This window comes from Ranitomeya variabilis, chromosome 4 (assembly GCF_051348905.1).
Source record: "Ranitomeya variabilis isolate aRanVar5 chromosome 4, aRanVar5.hap1, whole genome shotgun sequence".
NCBI lineage: Eukaryota > Metazoa > Chordata > Amphibia > Anura > Dendrobatidae > Ranitomeya > Ranitomeya variabilis.
The window spans coordinates 111,859,939-111,885,199 of record NC_135235.1 but is presented as its reverse complement, the minus strand read 5'-3'; the positions used below and the strand labels follow the sequence as shown (position 1 = coordinate 111,885,199).

At 44.0% G+C, this 25,261-nt stretch overlaps 1 long non-coding RNA gene across 1 annotated transcript in view; it reads right to left on the bottom strand.

Annotated features, from left to right (window-relative positions):
• Window positions 1–19,920, bottom strand: part of LOC143769994 (uncharacterized) — a 36,709-nt gene extending 16,789 nt beyond the window's left edge. The window contains exons 1-2 of the long non-coding RNA XR_013214516.1: window positions 19,769–19,920; window positions 19,555–19,591 (exon numbers count right to left, since the gene is read on the bottom strand). This is a non-coding gene — a long non-coding RNA (uncharacterized LOC143769994). The remainder of the gene's footprint in view (window positions 1–19,554; window positions 19,592–19,768) is intronic.
• Window positions 19,921–25,261: the final 5,341 nt, after the last annotated feature.

Genomic DNA, 25,261 nt, shown 5'->3' with positions numbered 1-25,261 from the left:
GTGGGAGTTTTCTATTTAGCCTTGCTCCTCAGTCATTTCTATGCCGGCCAACAATGTTACCAGAAGCCTTTCTGTTGCATGTTCCTGCTCCTAGACTACTATCAGCTAAGTTGGACTTGTTGTCCTAAGTTTGTTTTGCATTTTTGTTCCAGTTCTCTGTGATTGAATATTTCTGAGGCTGGAAGCTCTTGTGAGCTGAAATTGCCACTCTGGTGTCATGAGTTGATGTTAGAGTCTTAAAGTAATTTCAGGATGGTATTTTGAAAGGGTTTTCAGCTGACCGTGAAGTTCCCTTTTCTGTCTTCCTACTATCTAGTAAGCGGACCTCAATTTGCTAAACCTATCTTCATACTTCGTATGTCATTTTCCTCTAAAATCACCGCCAATATATGTGGGGGCTACTGTCTGCCTTTTGGGGAAAATTTCTCTAGAGGTAAGCCAGGTCTGTATTTTCCTCTGCTAGGGTCAGTCAGTTCTCCGGCTGGCGCTGGGCGTCTAGGGATAAAACGTAGGCACGCTACCCGGCCACTGTTAGTTGTGCGGTAGGTTTAGCTCATGGTCAGCTCGAGTTCCCATCTTCAAAGAGCTAGTCCTTTTGTATGCTTAATTACGTTCTCTTGCCATTGAGAACCACGACAGTTTGGCCGGCCAAGGGTTAAAATAATTGGCAGAAGAAAGGAGAGAAAAGAAGTCTGCAGAGAATTTTTTTTTTTTTTTTTTTTTTCCTGAGTTTGCTCATTAGTTGATTCACTAGCATCTCTGCTTACTGCAGCCTTCGTCTCTCTCTCCTTCTAATCCTTGAATGGTTCTGATTTCACCTGATTAATATGGATCCACAGAGTTTAGCTACAGGTTTGAATAATCTCGCTATGAAGGTTCAAAGCTTACAGGATTTCGTTATTCATGCTCCTACATCTGAACCTAGAATTCCTTTACCTGAATTTTTCTCTGGGGATAGATCTCGCTTCCAGAATTTCAAACATAATTGTAAATTATTTTTGTCTCTGAGATCTCGCTCCGCTGGAGATCCTGCACAGCAGGTCAGGATTGTAATTTCCTTGCTCCGGGGCGACCCTCAGGATTGGGCATTTGCTTTGGCACCAGGGGATCCTGCGTTGCTCAATGTGGATGCGTTTTTCCTGGCTTTGGGGTTGCTTTATGAGGAACCTCATTTAGAGATTCAGGCTGAAAAAGCCTTAATGGCCCTGTCTCAAGGGCAAGATGAGGCTGAAATATACTGCCAAAAATTTCGTAAGTGGTCTGTGCTTACTCAGTGGAATGAGTGCGCCCTGGCGGCGAAATTCAGAGAGGGTCTCTCTGATGCCATTAAAGATGTTATGGTGGGGTTCCCTGTGCCTACAGGTCTGAATGAGTCCATGACAATGGCTATTCAGATTGATCGGCGTTTGCGGGAGCGCAAACCTGTGCACCATTTGGCGGTGTCTACTGAGAAGGCGCCAGAGATTATGCAATGTGATAGAATTCTGTCCAGAAGCGAACGACAGAATTTTAGGCGAAAAAATGGGTTATGCTTCTATTGTGGTGATTCAACTCATGTTATATCAGCATGCTCTAAACGTACTAAGAAAGTTAATAAGTCTGTTTCAATTGGCACTTTACAGTCTAAGTTTATTCTATCTGTGACCCTGATTTGCTCTTTATCGTCTATTACTGCGGACGCCTATGTCGACTCTGGCGCCGCTTTGAGTCTTATGGATTGGTCCTTTGCCAAACGCTGTGGGTTTGATTTAGAGCCTCTGGAAGTTCCTATACCTCTGAAGGGTATTGACTTCACGCCATTGGCTAGTAACAAACCACAATACTGGACACAAGTAACTATGCGTATTAATCCGGATCACCAGGAGATTATTCGCTTCCTTGTGTTGTATAATCTACATGATGTGTTGGTGCTTGGATTGCCATGGCTGCAATCTCATAACCCAGTCCTCGACTGGAAAGCAATGTCTGTGTTAAGCTGGGGATGTCAGGGGACTCATGGGGACGTACCTTTGGTTTCCATTTCGTCATCTATTCCCTCTGAGATTCCGGAATTTTTATCTGATTATCGTGACGTTTTTGAGGAGCCTAAACTTGGTTCACTACCTCCGCACAGAGATTGCGATTGTACTATAGATCTGATTCCGGGCAGTAAGTTTCCAAAGGGTCGTTTATTTAATCTATCTGTGCCTGAACATGCTGCTATGCGGGAATATATTAAGGAGTCCTTGGAAAAGGGACATATTCGTCCTTCGTCATCTCCCTTAGGAGCCGGTTTTTTCTTTGTATCTAAAAAAGATGGCTCTTTGAGGCCGTGTATTGATTATCGGCTTTTGAATAAAATCACGGTTAAATATCAGTATCCTTTGCCACTGCTTACTGATTTGTTTGCTCGAATAAAGGGAGCCAAGTGGTTCTCTAAGATTGATCTTCGTGGGGCGTATAATTTGGTGCGAATTAAGCAGGGGGATGAGTGGAAAACCGCATTTAATACGCCTGAGGGCCATTTTGAGTATTTAGTAATGCCTTTTGGTCTTTCAAATGCCCCTTCAGTCTTTCAGTCCTTTATGCATGACATTTTCCGTGATTATTTGGATAAATTTTTGATTGTGTATCTTGATGATATTTTGATTTTTTCGGATGACTGGGACTCTCATGTCCAACAGGTCAGGAGGGTTTTTCAGGTTTTGCGCTCTAATTCCTTGTGTGTAAAGGGTTCTAAGTGCGTTTTTGGGGTTCAAAAGATTTCATTTTTGGGGTACATTTTTTCCCCCTCTTCCATTGAGATGGACCCTGTCAAGGTTCAGGCTATTTGTGATTGGACGCAACCCTCTTCTCTTAAGAGCCTTCAGAAGTTTTTGGGCTTTGCTAATTTTTATCGTCGATTTATAACTGGTTTTTCTGATGTTGCTAAACCGTTGACTGATTTGACTAAGAAGGGTGCTGATTGGTCCCCTGCTGCTGTGGAGGCCTTTCGGGAGCTTAAGCGCCGCTTTTCTTCCGCCCCTGTATTGCGTCAGCCTGATGTTACTCTTCCTTTTCAGGTTGAGGTTGATGCTTCAGAAATCGGAGCTGGGGCGGTTTTGTCGCAGAAAAGTTCCGACTGCTCCGTGATGAGACCTTGTGCGTTCTTTTCTCGTAAATTTTCGCCCGCTGAGCGAAATTATGATATTGGTAATCGGGAGCTCTTGGCTATGAAGTGGGCTTTTGAGGAGTGGCGTCATTGGCTTGAGGGGGCTAGACATCAGGTGGTGGTATTGACTGACCACAAAAATTTGATTTATCTTGAGTCTGCCAGGCGCCTGAATCCTAGACAGGCGCGCTGGTCGTTATTTTTCTCTCGGTTTAATTTTGTGGTTTCTTACCTACCAGGTTCTAAAAATGTGAAGGCGGATGCCCTTTCTAGGAGTTTTGAGCCTGATTCCCCTGGTAATTCTGAACCTACAGGTATCCTTAAGGATGGAGTGATATTATCTGCTGTTTCCCCAGACTTGCGACGGGTCTTGCAGGAGTTTCAGGCGAATAGACCTGATCGTTGCCCGCCTGGTAGAATGTTTGTTCCTGATGATTGGACCAGTAGAGTCATCTCGGAGGTCCATTCTTCTGCATTAGCAGGTCATCCTGGAATCTTTGGTACCAGGGATTTGGTGGCTAGGTCCTTCTGGTGGCCTTCCCTGTCGCGAGATGTGCGAGGTTTTGTGCAGTCTTGTGATGTTTGTGCTCGGGCCAAGCCTTGTTGTTCTCGGGCTAGTGGATTGTTGTTATCTTTGCCTATTCCGAAGAGGCCTTGGACTCACATCTCCATGGATTTTATTTCTGATCTCCCTGTTTCTCAGAAGATGTCTGTCATCTGGGTGGTGTGTGACCGTTTCTCTAAGATGGTCCATTTGGTTCCCTTGCCCAAATTGCCTTCCTCATCCGAGCTGGTTCCTCTGTTTTTTCAAAATGTGGTGCGCTTGCATGGTATTCTGGAGAATATCGTTTCTGACAGGGGAACCCAATTCGTGTCTAGATTTTGGCGAGCGTTCTGTGCTAGGATGGGCATTGATTTGTCTTTTTCGTCTGCTTTCCATCCTCAGACTAATGGCCAGACCGAGCGAACTAATCAGACCTTGGAGACTTATTTGAGATGTTTTGTGTCTGCGGATCAGGATGATTGGGTTGCCTTTTTGCCCTTGGCGGAGTTTGCCCTCAATAATCGGGCTAGTTCTGCCACCTTGGTTTCTCCTTTCTTCTGTAATTCGGGGTTTCATCCTCGTTTCTCTTCCGGTCAGGTAGAGTCTTCGGATTGTCCTGGAGTGGATGCTGTGGTGGAGAGGTTGCATCAGATTTGGGGGCATGTGGTGGACAATTTGAAGTTGTCCCAGGAGAAGACTCAGCATTTTGCCAACCGCCGTCGTCGTGTTGGTCCTCGTCTTTGTGTTGGGGACTTGGTGTGGTTATCTTCTCGTTTTGTCCCTATGAAGGTTTCTTCTCCTAAGTTTAAGCCTCGGTTCATCGGCCCGTACAAGATATTGGAGATTCTTAACCCTGTGTCCTTTCGTTTGGACCTCCCTGCATCTTTTTCTATTCATAATGTCTTCCATCGGTCATTGTTGCGCAGGTATGAGGTACCGGTTGTGCCTTCCGTTGAGCCTCCTGCTCCGGTGTTGGTTGGGGGTGAGTTGGAGTACGTTGTCGAGAAGATCTTGGACTCCCGTGTTTCCAGACGGAGACTTCAGTATCTGGTCAAGTGGAAGGGCTACGGTCAGGAGGATAACTCTTGGGTGACAGCCTCTGATGTTCATGCCTCTGATTTGGTCCGTGCCTTTCATAGGGCTCATCCTGATCACCCTGGTGGTTCTGGTGAGGGTTCGGTGCCCCCTCCTTGAGGGGGGGGTACTGTTGTGAATTTGGTTTCTGGGCTCCCCCGGTGGTTTCTGGTGGTACTGCACTTGTGTGCTTCATCTCCTCTGTTCACCTGTTTTCCATCAGTATGTGGGAGTTTTCTATTTAGCCTTGCTCCTCAGTCATTTCTATGCCGGCCAACAATGTTACCAGAAGCCTTTCTGTTGCATGTTCCTGCTCCTAGACTACTATCAGCTAAGTTGGACTTGTTGTCCTAAGTTTGTTTTGCATTTTTGTTCCAGTTCTCTGTGATTGAATATTTCTGAGGCTGGAAGCTCTTGTGAGCTGAAATTGCCACTCTGGTGTCATGAGTTGATGTTAGAGTCTTAAAGTAATTTCAGGATGGTATTTTGAAAGGGTTTTCAGCTGACCGTGAAGTTCCCTTTTCTGTCTTCCTACTATCTAGTAAGCGGACCTCAATTTGCTAAACCTATCTTCATACTTCGTATGTCATTTTCCTCTAAAATCACCGCCAATATATGTGGGGGCTACTGTCTGCCTTTTGGGGAAAATTTCTCTAGAGGTAAGCCAGGTCTGTATTTTCCTCTGCTAGGGTCAGTCAGTTCTCCGGCTGGCGCTGGGCGTCTAGGGATAAAACGTAGGCACGCTACCCGGCCACTGTTAGTTGTGCGGTAGGTTTAGCTCATGGTCAGCTCGAGTTCCCATCTTCAAAGAGCTAGTCCTTTTGTATGCTTAATTACGTTCTCTTGCCATTGAGAACCATGACAATTTGCTATGGCGTTCTCTCCACTGTGTGCCTCTACGATGGAGATCCAACCAGAACTGGGGGACAAAGGTAGGACTAGTATGGAACCATTTTGCTGTAACTATGGGTCCCTTTTCTTACATAGAGATTCTCGAGACCCAGAACCCCGACAACTGCTGAAGCTGCTGCACCACCTGAGACCGCAGCTCCTTAAGCTCATTAGTGATTGTCTGGATCAGTTGGACGAAGGCCTGCAATTGAGCCATGATTCACCGGAAAAATGTGAGGGTTGGTGATAATGTCACGATATGTATTGCGACCTAACGGGTGGTCGGTCAGCGGATGGCGCAACACACACAACGGGATGGTATTGAGGAGAGGATGGCCCTACAGATAGGAAAATGGGGGATGGTCACCACCTGAGCTCAAACCTGAGCCTGTCCCTACACCCCCCTAACACCCTAAGCGGGTTCTTCCCCACCCTGCCGTCAGGAACCTAAGTCCCTCTCTGTCACCTAGTACTGCCCTGGCTAGTACACTGGCCGGCAAGGCGCACTAGTCTCACCACTGCATATAATACAACACAGGGGACAGTGACAAACAGCAAAGGGACAAGGTAAAAATACCGCACTTAGCTTCCAGACACCGCTGCCAAACTCCACACCGCAGATAGCGCAGCAACAGGACTCCAAACATCAGAAGTGGCTGACACCAGAGAGCTGCTCCTGCTAGGATGGTCTACAAAGATAAAATCTATTACCAACAGTCAGCTGATGCATCAGGTGACCATTTAAAGGATGGTGGGAGTGGTCACCACCACATCAGCTGACCCAGCAACACTGCAGTTACACCAGATTGCCAGGGGGGGACTGACATTAACCCCCGATGGACAGAAAGGAAAAAAACTACATTTAAACAAAGTGGAACCAGAGCTGCCACAAATCCAAAAATGGATTGTGACAATGTGACTGGAATACTCCTATTTGGCCTGCAATAAAGTATAGCATTTCCATAATTTACTGCAGTTTATAGGCTGTTGCAATTTAGACAGGGTTGCCAAAAAAAGTATGACAGAGTGGTGGGATTCTTCTCCGTACACTGTTTACATCCGGCCAGGAGGATATAACAGTCGATTAGTGTGTCAGCCCTCCACAGATTTGATATTGATGACTTATCAATACAGTACACTAGCTCATCAATATAAATATAATAGAAAACCCTTTTATTTTATTGTACATTTACTAGAGCTGTTTTTAGACTATTTCTGAGAACTGTATACATGTAAAATTCTGGAACATTGGAGCTAGTATTGCCATGTTTACGGTACAATGAAAGAAAGAACTGAAATAACATCATTCCTCGCTTACAATGAGACCAGTGAGAAGTCTTCTCAGTAATGTTACTCGTAAACATGTTTTGATGGAGCTCACCACATACTACATGGCAAATATGGAAAAAGAGGTGCACAACTGTTAACGACCATACATGTTTTAGGGGGGTCCATTGAATATACAGCTTCAGAGACACGTTCTGGGGAATGCTGGTTATCTCCTATGTAAAGGGGGTAATGTACATGGGAAAAAGCTTTAAACAAACAAATATCCAAGGTGTATGGCCAAACTTAGAAGCATTACTTCCTACAGAGCTTATCCAGACATAGAATCTACTATAAACGTAAAAGGGAATCTGTCAGCAGGTTTGAACATGTGAGAACAGCATGAAGTAGGGGTTAAATGTAGAGTTCAAGGATGTGTCATTTATCAAGCTGTGTGCTATTGTTTACTTACATTGAAAGTTTTATCACCAGGAAATTATCATTATTGTGACTAGCTGGCACGTTGGCACTTGGCCGACCACGCCCCCTCCTGTGATAAGCAGCTCACTCTCAATAGACAATGTACATATAGAGCCAAGTGTGGACAGGGTTAGCTTTCTCAGCTCTGCTGCATTCTACATCTAAGAAATCTGATTGTATCACAAATTCTGCACCCACTAAACTAACTAATACATCATAGGATTCAGGGTCTCTTTTCCTACACCATGCTGCTGTCAGAGGAAGTAGCAAAAACCTGCTGACAATTTCCCTTTAAGAACTGATATCACTAGTGATTTTTATCAGTGGAAATGTCCTTTGATAAAAGGTATACTTTAGAAATATTGTAGAAACTGAGCATCTAAACTCCATCTTCAGTGGCCCTCCACCTGACGTTTGGTGTTAATTTTTGTTAGCACTGCCTTATCTGCTATTCCTCTTCCCCCCTGAGAAGTCCATATAGGCTCACGTGTTCTGCACAGGCACCTCTTATTATATTTTATATTTGTTACCCAGTCAGTCCTTGCTTTATATTGCTTCTTATAATATGTTTAACACATAGTTTTGCCTTAGCTAAATCTATATTTCTGTATTAGGAAACTGCATGAATTGCAATTCCACAATATGTTAACCGAATTGCTCCAAATAAGCTTGCAGAGTACCAGAAAATGTGCAAACTGCTGGCTGCCATTTTATAGCAATCTGGATTCTGTATATGGAGCAGAAAATGTTTGGAATGAGCCAAAAAATGTTTTAAATTTCACACAATTTCTTTGCTTTTTCTACAAAAGTTGTATATAGTAAAATATTTTTGTGCAAAAATGTACAACATTTAGCCCTATTTATGTCACCTTTTTGTTAAAAGGAGGTAGGGGGTTAACAAAAGTGGTGCTAACAACAGCCTGGAGTATTTATTACAATTTATTCCAGAAATTGGCACAAGTTCTACCAGAAACCTAATGCATAATTCTATATATGGAGCAGAGGCTGCTCAAGATGCCCAGATAGTAATAAATGCACCTCTTATTAAATGGATTTTACATTTAAGGCTGGGGTCACACTGGCGACTTAAACGGACGAGTGCAATGCGATAAAAAATCGCATTGCACTCGGACCAATGTTAATCTATGGGGCAGCTCCCAGCAGACGATTTTTTGTTGGCCGTTTACCTCGGTCCGAGATATTGGCAGCATGCTGCGATTATCACGGACACTCGGCCGACTCTCGGGTCACTCGCACCCATATAAGCCTATGGGTGCAAGTGAGACATTGCACATCATTCGGATATCATCCCAGTGATGTGCGTTAAATGCTGACCCCGGCAATGGAGGCGATGGAGAAACTAGTTTCTCCGCCTCCTCCGCATCTGTGCTCCGATCCGCTCTGTGTGAGAGGCTCGGAGCACAGACGCATGACACTCGGCTCCCACTCGCAGCAGAGCAGGAGCCGAGGGTCAATAGCATATCGCAATACACTAGTATGACGCCGGCCTTACCCTGCTCTCCAGGGATTACGCCTGACATATGAAAGGTGCCCATTAGTGTTGATCGAGCACTGAAACGCTCGAGTGCTCAGTCCTCAAATCAAGCATGTCGTACCCTCGAGTAAGTGAATGTGAAACTCAAGCAATTTTCCGGTGGATGGATTCTCTCTGTTCATGGTGTTCTACAGCTCACAGCATTCGGCTGACAGAGGAGTCCCTGCGCTCCCAACAGGGGAATACCTCAGATGATTCAAATGAACCTCTTATGGTGACCCGAGTACTCGAGCACCCCGCGATACTCGGCACTGATCGATACTCGATCGAGGACCCCGACGCCCATCATTGGTGCCCGTATGTTTCTGGGCATGGTGGTTCAGTGGCTTGCAGCCTTGCAGCGCTGCAAACCTAGGTTCAAATCCCACCAAGGACAACATCTGCAAGGAGTTTGTATGTTCTCCCCATGTTTGTGTGGGTTTCCTCCTGGTCCTCCCATATTCCAAAGACATACTGATAGGGAATTTAGATTGTGAGCCCCAATGGGGACAGCGGTAATAATGTGTGGAAACTGTAAAGCGCTGCCGAATATGTTAGCGCTATATAAAAGTAAAGATTATTATATTATCTGAAAATTTAGTGCAGACTGATTCTAATTAATCAGAAAAAAATAAAGATTCTAATGGCTCGCTCAATCAGATAAAAAAAAAATCAGCTGCCGTAAGCTAGCGTGACTTCGGCCTAAGGGTGAAATGCGTCGGAGGTGACCGGACACTAAATTTAAACTAGACGTAATATTGAATGTACAAATCTAATTGGCGAAGATTGTGAACGAATATTGTGAATGTACCATTCAATCTAATCTGAGCTGTACAGGGCAAGCTAAGGGTTTATTGTTCTACTTCAGTGGGTCACGTCTTCCTTTCTTTCTCCTTTTTAGTCGACATGTCCTGTAGCGTGAATAGGAGAGGATGCCTTGCCATGACTTGTCCATCTTTTATCCTCCTTGTACGACGTCTGAGGCTCAGGAACACAGTGTTGGTGTTATCCTACTACTTGAGAACTCTCTGTTCCAGCATGACACAGTTCAGCTCATGCATAAGCATGTCCATCACCGCCCACCATGACACTCCCACGGGCCTGCCCTCCACTGCTCCACATACATTCTCCTGTGAACAGCCTGCTGCCTATGTGATCTGCTCATTCCTCCGCACCAGCTTCACACCAGACTGGAATATGTGCCACCATATTAACAAAGCTGCCGATTTTAGCTTAGTAGGAGGAATACATCAATTATGCCAATTAAATACATTAACTGCAAGTAAATTTGCTGACATTAAGTAAATAAGAACAGCAAATGAAGCCGGAGAAAATGTTTACATGTCATTTTTTATGCCAAAGCCAGGAGTGGATGTAAAATGTGTGAATTTAACCTAAATGTATTTAGGACCTTGTTTTTGTGTGAATCTTGTTTAGTTATTCATTTGAATCTTGCTTCCTACTACAGCTTTTTCATAATAAATCTTCATTTCTGGCAAAAAAATAAATCAAGAATTTACAAGAAGAATAAGAAGTGCATAATTCTGTGCATATTAAAGGGATTGTACCCCCTGTATACCCTCGGACAATCACCTGATCATCATAGCAGTCAGTTGTTATTTAGGCTGGGGTTACATGGTGAACACAACCAGAGTTTGCCATGTGTCGCTGTAACATCGCAGTGAATGAGGTCTCATTCTTCTTGCACAGGGGTCTTCTCCTGTATGTGTCCTCTTGTGGTCCACATATTCATCACATAATTGTAATAGGCCACAGTATTTATTGGAAAACCATTAATTTATTGGGATCTGTGAGAAAATTTAGCAATAATGTTTCAATTTCATTTCAGCACTACCAATATCAGATGAGTAGTGGTCTGACTCCCTGTACCCGCACCAATCAACTAAGGCTAGTTTCACACTAGCGTTCAGCAGGGCTGCAGATGAAAGCCTTCTTCCTCCGTGAAGCCCCGCCCACTGCCGCGCCTCTTCAGCTCCGCCTACATCTGCATGCGGCCTGCGTACCTATCTTTAACATTGGGTACGCAGGCCATGCGGATGTATGCGGATGCCTCCACATGTGTCGTATTGAAGCTGCACCGACCGTAACTAAATGCAACATGTTGCGTTTTCTATTTTTTTTTTCTGCGATGTGTTGTGCATAAATATGTGATTCTCCAGAATTTCTTTTAGTCTATGCCTGATGAAGAGACCTGTGTAGTCTCGAAAGCTTGCAGTTTGTTACCATCTTTTCAGTTAGCCATTAAAAGGTATCAACTACTGAGGACTCTCAATTCTAAATATTTCTCTAAGGATCACTGAGTAAGACAGATTTAGGCTATGTGCACATGTTGCGGATTGGTGTGCAGATTTTTCCGCACTGTTTTTGCAAAATCCGCACGTAAACCGCACTGTGGATTACCCGTGGATTTACCGCAGTTTTGTGTGTTTTTTGTGCGGGTTCCACCTGCGGATTTCTATACAAGAACAGATGTAAATTGTTGAGGAATCCGCACAAAGAATTGAAATGCTGCGGAAAACACGCCGCTGCGTTTCCGCCCGTTTTTTCCGCAGCATGTGCACTGCGGATTTTGTTTTCCATACATTTACATGGTACTGTACACCGCATGGAAAACAGCTGCAGATCCGCAGCATGAAATACGCTGCGGATCCGCAGCAAAATCCGCAACGTGCACATAGCCTTAGTCAAATGGAACAAGTTTAAAGTTAATGTCAGCAGGTTTTTGTTATGTAATCTGAGGACAGCATGAGTTAGGGGTTAAAACACAGATTTCAATGACATGTAGTAAGACCCTGTGATATCTCTGAAGAACTCTTGCAGGATGTGCAACTAATGAGGAGAGACTGCCATCTGCTGGCCAGCTGAAATCAAGTGGAACCAAAGTGTGCTGGAAGATTTGCATGGGGAGCGACTTCATGTGCTGGACTGGATCAGGTGACCACAGGAAGGACTTCCCTGATATAAAAGCCCTGCGCGCCAAACCACAAGGCGAAGAGAGAGAGACATGCTCCAGAGACACTGCTGAGACCAACGTGAAAGGCCTCAGTGGGAAGTCTGAGCCACCCAGGTGCTGGTCATCACCTGGCAACGTCCGGATCCCCCGAAGATCTCCAAGTACTGGCTACGCTGATCAGAGCCAGGATCTGCGCTCTGCCCTGGTCAAACCTACGAGGACCGTCGTCACCTGACACGAGTCCTCTCTGCCCCAAGCCTAAGACACTTCCGCTGACGGTGAAGCCGAGAAGAGCCATGTGGAGACTGCGACAGGAAAGGCATGCCTGCAATTGCGGAGGAACAGTGCAAGTGAGCAGGGCTGTCACTTCTAGCTATCACCAACCGAGGCTGGTTGGGACTAGGATTACAGGTAGGGATGTTGCTGGTTGGTGTGTGGGAGGCTTAGCGGGCTTTGATAGACTATGTCAGGAAGTGACTTGAGCATATTGGGCAAAAAGTGACCCCAGCTAGGGTCAGATCTTACATGTGACTCCCATGACTGTTACTGCTGTATATAAATAGACATGTCAATTCCTGACTGTTCCCGCCTCATGATCTCTGTTGCTTGCATCCAGACACCTGCATTACAGATGTGTCACAATTCTGGCAGTGTGATGTAATTTACTTAAACTGAAGATTTTATCACCTGGTGATTATCATTTTTCACTACAGCAGCTCTTGCATGCCAGTCTGACTTCGCCCCCTCTTCTGATAAGCAGCTCTATAGACCATGTACTTACAGAACCTGGTGTAGGCGGGGCTAGCCATTGTGTGGGCAGAGTTATATTTCTCAGCTCTGCTGCATTGCTAAATCTAAAATCTGATTGTGTCAGAACAGCTGCGCCCAGTAATCTAAGTGATACATTATTAAATTTAGGGTCTCTGTGCCTACATCATGCTGCTCTCAGATGAGGTAGCAAAAACCTGGTGACATATTCCCTTCAAAAACTTAAACACTGCTGCATTTTTTTGTCTCTTTTTTGTGTGTCATGCTTTAATTAATTTGATTGTATTGTTCAACATCTTTATCAATGATTTAGATGAAGAAATTGAGGGTACACTGACTAAATTTGCTGATGACACAAAGCTAGGAGGGATAGCTAATACTAGAGAAGAGAGAGAGGATTCAAAAAGATATAAATAAACTGGAGCAGTGGGCAGCAACTAACAGATTGATTTTTAACGGAAAAATGCAAAGTACTACATCTGGGCAATAAAAATGAAAAGGCATATACAGAATGGGAGGAATAGGGCTAAGCAACAGCACATGTGAAAAATACTTGGGTATACTAATAGATCACAGACTGCACATGAGTCAACAGTGTGATGCAGCAGCAAAAAAGGCAAATGCAAATCTGGGATGTATCACCAGAAGCATACAGTCTAGTTCATGTGAAGTCATTATTGCCCTCTACTCCTCTTTGGTCAGACCTCACCTGGAATACTGTGTCCTGTTTTGGGCACCACATTTAAAAAAAAGACATCAACAAACTGGAGAAAGTTCAGAGAAGAGCGACCAGAATGGTGACAGGTCTGCAAACCATGTCCTAAGAGGAACGGTTACAGGATTTGGGAATGTTTAGCTTGCAAAAAAGAAGACTGAGAGGAGACTTAATAGCTGTCTACAAATATCTCAAGGGCTGTCACAGTGTAGAAGGATCATCTTTATTCTCATTTGCACAAGGAAATACTAGAAGCAATGGGATGAAACTGAATGGGAGGAGACAGATTAGATATTAGAAAAAACTTTTTGACAGTGAGGGTGATCAATGAGTAGAACAGGCTGCCACGAGAGGTGGTGAGGTCTGCTTCAATGGAAGTCTTCAAACAGAGGCTGAACAGACATCTGCCTGGGATGATTTCGTGAATCCTGCTTTGAGCAGGGGGTTGGACCAGAAGACCCAGGAGGTCCCTTCCAACGCTACCATTCTATGATTCCAAAGCTGCTTTGTTTCTGATACTTCCTTGTATTTGACTTTGACAAAACTTTATTGACATAGTTAGGTGCGGATTACATGATTTTTTTTTTATGCAATTACACTGCCGAAACATGTAAAATGCATATGCGTTATTTTATCTGTGGAATTTCCACACCTAATGTAAGTCTATGGGGAAATTCCAGTCCAAAAATTCAGCGTACCTGCAAGAGAAATTGACATGCTGTGGAATTGAAACACGCACCGCAGGTCAGTTTACGCTGTGTTAAAAAGAAGCCCAGTGGGCAAGAGATCTCTATCCCATCCACTCTGCTGGAACTGTAAGGCTATGTGCACACGATGTGGATTTTGCTGCGGATCTGCAGCGTTTCTGCAGCTGCGGGTCCGCAGCAGTTTCCCATGAGTTTACAGTTCAATGTAAAGCTATGGGAAACCAAAAACGCTGTACACATGCTGCGGAAAAAAACGCGCGGAAACGCAGCGGTTTACATTCCGCAGTATGTCACTTCTTTCTGTGGATTCCACAGCGGTTTTACAGCTGCCCCTATGGAAAACCGCAGTTGTAAAACCACAGTGAAAACCGCAGAAAAACCATGGTAAATCCGCGGTAAATCCGCAATAAATCTGCAGCAAAAACGCAGCATTTTTGCCCTGCAGATTTATCAAAACTGCTGCGGAAAAATCCGCAGTGGCCAGGAATACGTGTGCACATACCCTTAGAAGCAGCATTTTTGATGCAGCATAAATATGTAATATAAATATATGAGTCACAAAAGCACCAAACGCTCGCTATGGGAACATAGACTAAGGCTAAGTTCACACTGGACGTTTTTGCTGCGTTTTTTTTATGCTTTTTTATGCTAACTTTCAGCTGTGTTTTACAGTACCAGCAAAGCCTATGAGATTTCAGAAAACTAATGCACACTGGTTTTTTTTGTCATCATTATTTTGTGCCTTGCATGTTTTTTTTGTTTTTTTTTAACATGTCAATTCCTCCAGCGGTTTTTCATCAATTTTCACCCATTGACTTGAATAGGTGGTGAAAAAATGCACCAAAAAACGCAGGTATCAGGATTTGTTGCGTTTTTTATGCCAAAACCTGACTTGATCAGCATGCACAAGAGACAAATCTACCATGTCAAAACCACCACAAAAGCACAAGAAGAACCACAGAAACCTGCTTTTTTGGCCGGCGTCACACTAGGCGTAAGTAAAAAGGTCCGTTTTTTTACGGACGTAATACGCAGTAATTGACCCAAAACACTGTTCCGTATTCAATGCGAGGATGCGATTTTTACGCACAAATATATCCGTGTGTCATCTGTATGGCTTCCGTACGGCCCTCTGCTGGATGAACTCATGAACTGGAGCCTTGGAAAAGTTCCCACGCTCGAGTTCATATGAGTTCATCCAGCAGAGGGCGCCTCACCGCAACTCAATGTAAGTACAGATCACCCAGCTTTCCTTTCAGTACCCGGGGTTTACAGGCACGAGCGAGTGCTTTAGCACACCTCCTGCCTGTAAAATGATTTAACCCCTTCAGATGGATTTACTTCGTGGGACGTGACAGATCATCAGAAGGTATGTATATTGTTGGTTTATTATTTTTCAGAGCGAGGGTCTTCAGGTGGATTGAGAGAGCAATAAAATATTAAAACAACCTGTGTGTTTATTTAATTAAAATACTTTTTAATAATGTGTGTGTGTTTTTTTAACCCTTTCATACAATTGGATTAATAATGGATAGGTGACATAATTGACGCCTCTCCATTATTAATCTGGCTTAATGTCACCTTACAATAGCAAGGTGACATTAACCCTTCATTACCCCATATCCCACCGCTACACGGGAGTGGGAAGAGTGGCCAAGTGCCAGAATAGGCGCATCTTCCAGATGTGCCTTTTCTGGGGTGGCTGGGGGCAGATGTTTGTAGCCTTGGGGGGCCAATAACCATGGACCCTCTCCTGGCTATTAATATCTGCCCTCAGTCACTGGCTTTACCACTCTGGCGGAGAAAATTGCGCGAGAGCCCACGCCAATTTTTTCCGCCATTTAACCCTTTATTTTAGCAGCTACAGCACCCAAATTTTGCACATACACACTACTAACATTAGTAGTGTGGAATATGCAAAGGGGATATGAGATGGTTTACTGTATCCTATCGGGTTTGGGAAGGAGAAATGAGAAGCCGGCAATTGAATTACCGGCTTTTCACAGATATCGCGCTGAATTAAATATAAATATAGAATATATATATATGTATCTCAATGACATATATATATATATATATGTATATATATATATATATATTGTATATATGTTTTCCCTAACATTTGAGCACATAAATCCATTAGATGTCGGTTTTGCAAGCCTGCGAGAAAATATCGCAGTACGGATGCCATGCGGATTACATACGGAGGATGCCATGCGCAAAATATGCTGACACACCCTGCCTACAGATGACATACGGATCACTATTTTGGGGACTTTTCTGCGTATTACGGCCGTAAAAAACGGACCGTATTTACATACGCTGAGTGTGAGGCCGGCCTTACTGCGGTACAACATTCAGCATTTTCCATAAAAAAACACAATTATTTGCTGCATTTTATTTATTCACCTGTGCTGAGGCTGTAGTTTCTTACAACAGACAGCCCTTTTAAGATAAAATCTAGCTCTGGGGAACTCCAGCAAACAGCTTATTTTGCAGGAGGAATCACAAACAACCGAACATTTTTCTAGGATAAATTGAGGTTTTCGTGGTATACATTCATATACGTGATATACAAGTGCTTCTCACAAAATTAAAATATCATCAAAAAGTTAATTTATTTCAGTTCTTCAATAAAAAACTCGTATATTATATAGAGTCATTACAAACAGGACGATCTATTTCAAGTTTTTGATTCTGTTATTGTTGATGATTATGGCTTACAGCCAATGAAAACCCAAAAGTCATTATCTCAGTAAATTGGAATACTTTATAACACCAGCTTGAAAAATTACTTTAAAATCCAAAATGTTTTTTTTCTTTTTCTTTTCAGATTTTGTCGGACTTGATTGAAACTTTTGACCTGAAAGTTATACTATTTCAGGACTTGTTGGTTACAGATCTTGATATACAGTTGTAAATGAGTTTTCTTTTTGTACTCAATACTTTTTATGTTGTTGAATCCTTTGTTACTTGTTGTTTTGAAGTTCTTTTCAATAAAAACAGATTAAATATAAAATCCAAAATGTTGGCCTACTGAAATGTATGTTCAGTGAATGCACTCAATACTTGGTCGGGGCTCCTTTTGCAGCAATTACTGCATCAATGCGGCGTGGCATGGAGGCGATCAGCCTGTGGCACTGCTGAGGTGTTATGGAAGCCCAGGTTGCTTTGATAGCAGCCTCCAGCTCGTCTGCATTGCTGGGTCTGGTGTCTCATCTTCCTCTTGACAAAACCCCATAGATTCTCTCTGGGTTTAAGGTCAGACGAGTTTGCTGGCAAATCAAGCACAGTGATACGGTTGATTTTAAACCATGTTTTGGTACTTTTGGCAGTGTGGACAGGTGCCAAGTCCTACTGGAGAATGAAATTTCCAATTCCAAAAAGCTTGTCGGCAGATGGAAGCATAAAGTGCTCTAACATTTCCTGGTAGACGACTGCACTGACTTTGGTCTTGATCAAACAAAGTGGACCTACACCAACAGCTGACATGGCTCCCCAAACCATCACTGATTGTGGAAACATCACACTAGACCTCAAGCAGTTTGGATTGTGGCCTCTCCACTCTTCCTCCAGACTCTGGGACCTTGATTTCCAAATGAAATGCAAAATTTACTTTCATCTGAAAACAACACCTTGGACCACTGAGCAACAGTCCTGTTCTTTTTCTTCTTGGCTCATGTAAGACGCTTCTAGCATTGTCTATTGGTCATGAGTGGCTTGACAAAAGGAATGTGACACTTGTAGCCCATGTCCTGGATAAGTCTGTGTGTGGTGGCTCTTGAAGCAATGGCTCCAGCAGCAGTCCACTCCTTGTGAATCTCCACCAAAATTTTGAACGGCCTTTTCTTAACAATCCTTTCAAGGCTGCGGTTATCCCGGTTGCTTGTGCACCTTTTTCTACCACACTTTTTCCTTCCACTCAACTTTCCATTAATATGTTTGGATACAGCACTCTGTGAACAGCCAGCTTCTTTAGCAATGACCTTTTGTGGCTAAAGGTACCGTCACATTAAGCGACGCTGCAGCGATAGCGACAGCGATGCCGATCGCTGCAGCGTCGCTGTTTGGTCGCTGGAGAGCTGTCACACAGACCGCTCTCCAGCGACCAACGATGCCGAGGTCCCCGGGTAACCAGGGTAAGCATCGGGTTGCTAAGCGCAGGGCTGCGCTTAGTAACCCGATGTTTACCCTGGTTACCAGCGTAAAAGTTAAAAAAACAAACAGTACATGCTCACCTGCGCGTCCCCCAGCCTCTGCTTCCTGACACTGACTGAGCTCCGGCCCTAACAGCACAGCGGTGACGTCACCGCTGTGCTTTCACTTTCAGTTTAGGGCCGGCGCTCAGTAAGTGTCAGGAAGCAGAGGCTGGGGGACGCGCTGGTGAGTATGTGCTGTTTGTTTTTTTAACTTTTACGCTGGTAACCAGGGTAAACATCGGGTTACTAAGCGCGGCCCTGCGCTTAGTAACCCGATGTTTACCCTGGTTACCAGTGTAAAATATCGCTGGTATCCTTGCTTTTGCTGTCAAACACGGCGATACACGGCGACCTAGCGACCAAATAAAGTGCAGACCTTCTAGCAGCGACCAGCAATTTCACAGCGGGATCCAGATCGCTGCTGCATGTCAAATACAGCGATATCGCTATCCAGGTCGCTGCAACGTCACGGATCGCTGGCGATATCGCCTAGTGTGACGGTACCTTTACCCTCCTTGTGGAGTGCGTCAATGACTGCCTTCTGGACATCTGTCAATTCAGCAGTCTTCCCTATGATTGTGGAGCCTACTGAAACAGACTAAGGGACCTTTTTAGGAAGCCTATGCAGGTGTATTTTGTTGATTATTCTAATTTACGGAGATAATGACTTTGGGTTTTCATTGGCTGTGAGCCATAATCATCAACATTAACAAAAATAAACATTTGAAATAGATCACTCTGTTTGTAATGACTCTAGATAATAAATGAGTTTCACTTTTTCTATTAACTATTTGATGATATTCTAATGTTATGAGAAGCACCTGTATGTGGAGGCTAAGAAAACACATGTAAAAACTTGTAGTTACTTTTTGAAGAGCAGAATCAAAACTTTTCTGTGGTATTTATTTTTATTTTACTCACTTATATAGCTCCATTAATTCCGCAACATTTTTTTCAAACATTATCACTGTCCCCATTGGGGGCTCGCAATCTAGATTCCTTATCAGTATGTCTTTGGAATGTGGGAGGAAACTGCAGAACGTGGAGGAAACCCACGCAAATACGGGGAGAACATGCAAACTCCTTGCAGATGTTGTCCTTGGTGGGATACGAACCCAGGACCCCAGCGCTGCAAGGCTGCAGTGCTACCCACTGAGCCACCGTGCTGCCAATAGTATAAAAAACACTTAAAAAAGCAGCTTCACATCTGCACCAAAGAAGTATCAAATAAGTGGGGAAAGGGTATAAAGAATGCAGTAAAGATGCAATTACCGGAGAAGACTGTTATTACATAGTTCGGTGTGGACATCTGCAGAAAACAAAAAACAAATGTCATATAGTGAAGCTACAGAAAGATGAAAGTCCTGGCTGCTACGATAATGAATGATCAAAAAATAAATCTGCTAATCAAAAGCCTCTCCAGGAACGCCACAGGGTACAACTGACATGTATGCTGGACTAGAGACCCGTGAATCAATCCGCTTACCTCTAGTCCCAATTGTTCCGTGTTTTGTTTCTGCATTTGGGTCTACGCCCTGCAGTCTTGGGCTGTGGGCATCTGCTGAATTTCTGTCACTACCACCGCCCCTCTGACAACTCCTCCTGCCAGGGTATAAAGAAATGGTAAATGGGCATGGATTGGGGTGTGGCCAAAACTTTCATAGTTTCTCCCTCTTTCTGTTCTTCAAAAGTTGTAATGTATGGATGGGGCATGTGCAAAGTAGTCCATTTGCAGAACTGCGTACTTTATGTAATAAATGTGAATTGCAAACACATCACATTTTCATCTGCACACAGGGTCTCATGCTGTTTCCTGTGACGGGAGTGTAGTTCTACCTTCATCAGTGGACCCACAGACTCAGTAGCTTCCCTGCTGTGTCTCTGATCCTATTGTTCCCCAAAATCAGCACAGGGTCAGTAGACCCCCATACACATTAGACTGTGCGTTAATTTTGGTTGGGATCACATGTCTTTAGTCTAGTGTGTTTGGGGTCCTTATATTCAACTATACTGCTAGCAAATTGATCAGTACAGCCAGGATTGGACTGGCCCACAGGGGAACAGGTAACCTTCCTTTGCCCAATTCCTATATGAGCAGTAGTTGGCATAATGCTCTTGATTCCTTATGTGCACACAAAGTATAACTTCATTCTTTTAACAAACTACCCGGTTTATTATTGTATAGATGCAGAGGTACATTTGTGAATGAGGGTGATATTTGCATGTAGCTGAATAGTGGCCCCCTAAGTCAATTTTACTGGAGGCCCTTGCCCAGGGCCAGCTCCAGGTTTTCATGGGCCCCTGGGAAAGAGTCTCTCAGTGGGCCCCTTTAAGATATACGAGAATTCATGATGCACAAATATGGCAGAGAAATATAGATATAGTACAATGCCAAAGATTTCACTTACTACTTATGCTACATGAGTGATATCTATGTAAATTCTGCAATAGCTCAGAAACTGGGCAGTATAGTCCTCTACATAGTATTATGGGAATCACATAGTGCTCCATATACAGTGTGTCCGTAAAGTCATGGTGCACTTTTGACCAGTCACTGGAAAGCAACAAAAAGTGATAGAAATGTGAAATCTGCTCCAAATAAAAGAAAAACTCTCCCAGTTTCATACCTAGTCAGTGCAGTTTGATGTGGGCTCCATTTGTTGCCCTACACACATCCAAACAATAGTGAAGTTCTTGCCACACACGGGTAAGGACATCTGATGTAACAGAGTGAATAACGTCTGTGATTCTCTGTTTTAAGTGATTAATGTCGTTGATACGTTCAATGTACACATGTTGCTTTACATAACCTCAAAAGTAAAAGTCTAAGGGCGTCCGAACCAGGGATCATGGTGGGCATGGCTTGACAGAACCCCTGCCTATCCATCGCTGGGGGAATGTTTGATTCAGAAACTCATGAAGTGTGGAGGAACGCCGTCCTGTTGAAAGATGACACCTTCTGGAAATTGTGTGGTTTGATTGGTTCTTGTTATCTCTCCTCATGAACAGGTCTGATATGATTGGGCCAGAGAAACGGCGCCAAAATGTAAACTATAAATAGATCCTGTGACTGCTCAAAAGTGCACCGTGACTTTACGGACAAACTGTAGTATGATGGGCCCCATATATTGCTCCATACAGTATGATGAGCACTATATATTGCTCCATACAGTATAGTGAACCCCATATATTGCTTCATACAGAATAATGGACCCATATAATGTCCAAACGGTATAATGAGCTCCATATATTGCTAAATACAGAAAAATGAACCCTATACATTGCTCCATACAGTATAATGAGCTCCATATATTGCTCCATACAGAATAATAAGCCCCATATGTTGCTCCATACAGAATGAGTACTATATATTTCTCCATACAGTATAATGGGCCCCATATAATGCTTTATACATAATGAGCCCCGTATACTGCTCCATACAGTACATGATGGGCCGCATATACTGCTCCATATATAATGGGCCCCATAAAATGCTTCAGTATATGATGGGCTCCATATAATTCTCCATACACAATGAGCCCCATATATTGCTCCAAAGATGAAAATTAATTAAAAAAAAATAAAATACTAACCTCTCCTCGCTGGCTACTGCTCTGCTCCGGACTCCTCAAAGCGGACATCTTCTGGCTTTCGACACAGACTGTTCAGAGCAGAGAGTGTGCTACAGTAACATCATCGCGCCCTCTGAGCTGAGACGCCAGTCAGGAGAAGCGGAAGACGCCACAGTGGAGGAACGGTGAGAGGTAAGTATTTCAAGAATTGGGACCCTGAGCAAGGAGCTGGCACTGGGCCCCCATAGTGTGTTGGTGACCCCGACGGCTAGTGGGCCCGCCGCCTGCTCAAGGCCTTGGCACTTGCCCTGGTGTGCCAGGTGCTGACGCTGACCCTGCCCTTGTCAACCCAGTCCAACACAGAGTAAAATGTTGTGAATTTGGATTCTGGGCTCCCCCGGTGGCCGCTTGTGGAATTGGACTTGTCATCCTCTTTCCTGTTTCACCTGATTCCATCAGTAGTGGGTGTCGCTATTTAAGCTCATTTCTCTGGTGGTTTCTTGCCGGTCATCAATGTTATCTGATGCCTCTCAGTGCTTGTTCCTGCTTCTAGACTACTACTAGATAAGTTGGACTTTTGTCCATGTTTTGTTTTGCCTATTTGTTCCAGTTCACAGCTGAAGTTTTGTTACTGTGTCTGGAAAGCTCTCGTTGATCAGGGATTGCTACTCTGGCGTTATGAGTTAATGCCAGAGTTTAAGGTAATCTCTGGATGGTGTTTTGTTAGTGTTTTTCTGCTGACCATGAAAGTATACTATCTGTCTTCTGCTATCTAGTAAGCGGACCTCAAATTTGCTAAGACTATTTTCCTGCTGCGTTTGTTGTTTCATCTGAACTCACCGTCATTATATGTGGGGGGCCACTGTCTTCTTTGGAATATTTCTCTAGAGGGTAGCCAGGTCTTATTTTTCCCTCTGCTAGCTATTTAGGTCTTAGGCCAGAGCTGGGCATCTAGCGATAAATAGGAAATGCTACCTGGCTATTTCTAGTTGCGCGGCAGGCTTAGTTCATGGTCAGTATAGTTCCATCTTCCGAGAGCTTGTCCCTCTATAGGCTTGCTATGATCTCTGCCTGCAGAGATCATGACAGTTTGACCGGCCAGTAAAGTGTTAAAGACCCAGGTTGAGAAAGGAGAGTTATAAGAAGTCTGCTGAAATTTTTTTTTTTTTTCCTCCAGTCTGCCTTGCTGCAGTCTTTTCTCTCTCTCTCCTCCTAATCTCTGTATGCTCTGTGTGCACCTGACAATAATGGATCTCCAGAGTGTAACTGCGGGTTTGAATAATCTCATCACGAAAGTACAAAATTTACAAGATTTTGTGGTACATGCTCCGGTATCTGAGCCGAGAATTCCTTTGCCGGAGTTCTTCACAGGGAATAGAGCTAGCTTCCAGAATTTCCGAAATAATTGTAAGCTTTATTTGTCCCTGAAGTCTCGTTCAGCTGGAGACCCTGCTCAGCAGGTTAGGATTGGGCCTTCTCATTGCCAGCAGGGGATCCTGCGTTACGCGATGTGGATGCGTTTTTTCTGGCCTTGGGCTTGCTTTATGAGGAACCTCATTTGGAACTTCAGGCAGAAAAAACTTTGATGGCACTATCTCAGGGGCAAGACGAAGCTGAAGTTTTCTGCCAAAAATTCCGTAAATGGTCTGTGCTTACTCAGTGGAATGAGTGCGCCTTGGCGGCAACTTTCAGAGAAGGTCTCTCTGATGCCGTTAAGGATGTTATGGTGGGGTTCCCTTTGCCTGCAGGTCTGAATGAGTCCATGACAATGGCTATTCAGATTGATAGGCGTCTGCGGGAGCGCAAACCGGTGCACCATCTGGCGGTGTCTATGGAAAAGACGCCAGAAAGTATGCAGTGTGATAGAATTCTGTCCAGGAGCGAGCGACAGAATTTTAGACGGAAGAATGGATTGTGTTTCTATTGTGGGGATTCTACTCATGTTATATCAGCATGCTCTAGGCGTACAAAGAAGCTTGATAAGTCTGTTTCCATTAGCACCATTCAGTCTAAGTTTATTTTGTCTGTAACCCTGATTTGCTCTTTGTCATCCATTGCCACGGACGCCTATGTTGACTCTGGCGCCGCTCTGAGTCTTATGGATTGGTCCTTTGCCAATCGTTGTGGTTTTGATTTAGAGCCTTTGGAGACTCTTATTCCTCTGAAGGGGATTGACTCCACCCCATTGGCTAATAATAAACCACAATACTGGACACAAGTAACCATGCGTATCAATCCGGATCACCAGGAGATTATTCGTTTCCTGGTGCTGTATAATTTACATGACGATTTGGTACTGGGATTGCCATGGTTGCAGTCTCACAACCCAGTCTTGGACTGGAGAGCAATGTCTGTGTTGAGCTGGGGATGTAAGGGTATTCATGGGGACGTACCTTTGGTTTCTATTTCGTCGTCCATTCCCTCTGAAGTCCCTGAGTTCCTCTCTGATTATCAAGACGTCTTTGACGAACCCAAGCTTGGGTCGTTACCTCCGCACCGTGAGTGCGATTGTGCCATAGATTTGATACCGGGTTGTAAATATCCAAAGGGTCGTTTGTTTAATTTGTCTGTGCCGGAACATGCTGCTATGCGGGAATATATAAAGGAGTCTTTGGAAAAGGGACATATTCGTCCATCCTCTTCTCCCTTGGGAGCTGGGTTTTTCTTTGTCTCAAAAAAAGACGGCTCTTTGAGACCATGTATTGATTATCGGCTTCTGAATAAGATCACTGTTAAGTATCAATACCCATTGCCATTGCTTACTGATTTGTTTGCTCGTATAGAGGGTGCTAAGTGGTTCTCTAAAATTGATCTTCGTGGGGCGTATAATTTGGTGCGGATCAGGCAGGGGGATGAGTGGAAGACCGCATTTAATACGCCCGAGGGCCACTTTGAGTATTTGGTCATGCCTTTTGGTCTTTCTAATGCCCCTTCAGTTTTCCAGTCTTTTATGCATGATATTTTCCGCGATTTTCTGGATAAATTTATGATAATATATCTGGATGATATTCTGATTTTTTCTGATGACTGGGACTCTCATGTCCAGCAGGTCAGGAGAGTTTTTCAGGTTCTGCGGTCTAATTCTTTATGTGTGAAGGGGTCTAAGTGCGTTTTTGGGGTCCAGAAAATTTCCTTTTTGGGGTATATTTTTTCTCCCTCTTCCATTGAGATGGATCCCGTCAAGGTGCAAGCTATTTGTGACTGGACTCAGCCCTCCTCTCTTAAGGGTCTTCAGAGATTTTTGGGCTTTGCCAACTTTTACCGCCGATTTATTGCTGGTTTTTCGGATGTCGTTAAACCACTGACTGATTTGACCAGACAAGGCGCTGATGTTGCTAATTGGTCCCCTCATGCTGTAGAGGCCTTTCAGGAGCTTAAGCGCCGTTTTGCCTCTGCCCCTGTGTTGC